Source organism: Hakea prostrata, chromosome 7 (genome assembly GCF_041222555.1).
Source record: "Hakea prostrata isolate BN-2017 chromosome 7, UWA_Hpros_2, whole genome shotgun sequence".
Classification (NCBI taxonomy): Eukaryota; Viridiplantae; Streptophyta; class Magnoliopsida; order Proteales; family Proteaceae; genus Hakea; species Hakea prostrata.
The window spans coordinates 19,639,561-19,642,371 of record NC_142606.1 but is presented as its reverse complement, the minus strand read 5'-3'; the positions used below and the strand labels follow the sequence as shown (position 1 = coordinate 19,642,371).

Sequence of the window (2,811 nt, the reverse complement as noted above, 5' to 3'; positions counted from 1 at the left end):
ATGATAAAGATGGTGCTTTTAATACTAAATACGACAGTTACATAGATCCTTAATACTAAGCACTTTCCATTCCCTAGTGGTCTTGCTATACATGGATTGTAGGGTTAAGTTAGTAAACCATTTTTACAGAGAATTTGATATACAATGCACAAAAGCTACATCTTTGGTTATAGAGCTTATATGTAGTAGGTTCGTTTTTACAATGTGGATAGGGTAGAAGATCAAGAACTTCTTGTATATGACACTAGATTTGTTGGACCAAAAAGAGTGTGCTACTTGTGCATTACACCAGATTTGTTGGACCTAGGTCTGAGAAAAGATTGCGTGATTTAAACCCCATTCGGAGAGAAGATGGGAAGGCCTTTCAAAAATTGTTCGATTCTTAATACCCCATCATCATGGACTGAAAAGAGTTGTGCAAAAACAGCCCATAAATTCATCTTGTCAGATTCAGCCATTCATATCTTATTGTGTAATGCATGGTTGAGCATCAAGGAGTAATGAATTGCTAAGACCAATACCTCTTAGTAAAAAACTTGTGGATTCAACTCTTACTCTTACTGAGGGCACATGTAATATCTCCATCTCCTATATATTAAAAAAAAAACGTTTTTTCTTTCTTTTAGAAACGTTGAGTCACTTTTTCTTTGAATTGATGCGAGCGTTTTATGAGAAACTGGAGATAATAAGTATTAATATAAATGATATATGAAGAGATAAAAAACAAAAACAGGTTGCATCTTTTGCACCAATGGTGAAATTATCCCTCAGCTTTTCTTTCTATGCCTTTTCACCCGGTCTTTTTGGCTCCTTGTCTTCTCCCTCTATTTTAGGCTTAGGGCTAACTTTGTCGACACTATTGGAAAGCTTCTTATGAAGATCTACATATTGTATAGTTGGATAGGATAAAAAAATTTAAAACGCCGTCTGTGGGAATCGAACCCACGACCACGTGGTTAAAAGCCACGCGCTCTACCAGCTGAGCTAAGACGGCCAGGTGTTAATCGTATGTTGTTTAAAGATATCTATAATAAATCCATCATGGACCAGCTTCAACAGATCGTCTATTGCCTGGTGTCCTTGAAATTTGAGGTACAAAGTGCGAAGCGGGACCCACAGAAAAGTCCAAGCAGATGAGGGAGGGGAATCTGTGGTGTGGAGTTGTTCCCTTCCTCCTTAAGAGTAGAGCATATCTAGACTAAGTTGAGGTTAGGGATGGTTTACTGTTGAGTGTTTCCCGTTGGCCCAGGCTATACTCTCCCTTGAATCATTATTAGATCAAAGTTGTTCTCTAATTTTTGATAGGGTAGATCGATAGGGTTGTTTTCTTATATTATTTTTCTTTTTACCTCATGGGAAATTTATTCTAAGGCAATAACATATAACACAACATACATGTAAAAGTCACATTACTTGTTTTGAACTTGAAGGTGCTGAGTTCAAATATGTTAATTAACACCTCAACAAGGGTGGGTAAGCTGAATATTGATGGAAGCTCACTTGGAAATCTGAGGTGGGCGGGGTAAGTGGAATTCTTCCAGATTCATCTGCAACAGTGATGATTGGTAATCTGTGGGTGTTTTTAGGGGTGATGACAAATTTTGAGGCCAATTGTAATGCATTGATGCGAGGTCTTGAATAGGCAAAAGAGTAAGGTATAATATATTGTGGGTTGAGTGTGACTCTATGGCAATGGTGGTCTTGATTCTTGAATCAAAAATCTACGCTGGCATCGTTTATAAGGCAACACTTTAGTGGAAGACAACATATCTTTGGTCTCCTCTAAGAACTCTTTTTGTAAGATTGCAGACTTACCCATGATCACATCAGGTCTAATAACCCATAAGAAGTAATGTTTGCCAAGTCCCATGAAAACTATCTGAAGTGTTGCTCAGTCCAACACTACCAAAGCTCACATAAAAGAACTGAGTTCACCTCCATTTTATCTAACCAGTTTAGGCATTCTTTCCACAGACTTGCTGATGGCATTGACTTTGATGGTTCACTTGCTGGTATTTGTGTCCCAAGCATTGATAGTGGGCCAATGGTACATATGGAAGGAAACTTAGAAGCAATTTGCTTCTAAAAACTCATGTTCCAACTCCTCAAATGTGTTCTACGAGAGAGGCCAAGCAGTTCATTTGTCAAGTCCTGGATTATTGCAGCATCAGTGCTGCTTTTTGACTGAATTAAGCGTCTCTGATTGAATTTAGAGTTGACAAAGGTGATATGAAATTGAAAGCCTCTTGAGAGTAGAAGCTTGGCTAGTTGCATAAACGGGTTGACACGTCAATGCAAATTACTTGTGTTTCCCAACTCCCATGTTTGATAGTTTCTTGCAGCTTTACAAGGAAAGAAGAGAGGCTTATATGAAGCTAGTAGAATCCATTGGCTAGATTCTAAGACAATAATATGAGATGACCAAATCTTAAATATACAGAGGGAACACCCATATTCTACCCATATTCAGAAAATCACTATTCTCAATATATCTTATTTGAAACTTAATAGGATTCTATAGGATAATGTAATTATCTGAACCAAATTGATCTGCAACTCTAATTAATTGGACTAATATTGATTTGGTTGGGTTGGGTTTCCTTGAAACATCTTCCTTTTCTGTCCAGGAACTCTTGTGAGGGAGTCTCCATCCTTCACCCAATCTCACATGCATATCATTTTGGCTCCCATGGACCATTTATAATACTAGGGCTCTTCAAATGGAGAAGCACGACTGAGCTCATCATTGTTGCACAAGCTCACTTGTCTAAAATGATCCACAAATCAAGCATTATGATCTGTGCAAACGAA

General features: G+C 37.9%; 1 non-coding gene across 1 annotated transcript; it reads right to left on the bottom strand.

The window, feature by feature from the left end:
• Window positions 1–921: 921 nt before the first annotated feature.
• TRNAK-UUU (transfer RNA lysine (anticodon UUU)) lies at window positions 922–994 on the bottom strand. Its single transcript has one exon. It is a non-coding gene; the product is annotated as a tRNA-Lys (tRNA).
• Between the last annotated feature and the right edge of the window lie 1,817 nt (window positions 995–2,811).